We start from the raw sequence: 237 nt of genomic DNA, 5'->3' as shown, positions 1-237 counted from the left end.
GATGCATGACTATCAACTACATGAATATAACTGTATAGTGGAGACATAAGAGTGGATCAGGTTCGATTAAAAACAAGTCAAATGATCTATATTACATTGAATTAAGGTCGAGCTACCTTATTTTCTTGGTAACACCATTGGATGCGGCCTACTCTGTAGTTATTACAAAGAGTTGCTAAAGTGCTACATTACCGATGTGATCCTAATTCATACATTGTCAGGCCATGAGGAGTGAGG

This window comes from Benincasa hispida, chromosome 7 (genome assembly GCF_009727055.1).
Source record: "Benincasa hispida cultivar B227 chromosome 7, ASM972705v1, whole genome shotgun sequence".
NCBI lineage: Eukaryota > Viridiplantae > Streptophyta > Magnoliopsida > Cucurbitales > Cucurbitaceae > Benincasa > Benincasa hispida.
This window is presented reverse-complemented; position numbering follows the sequence as displayed.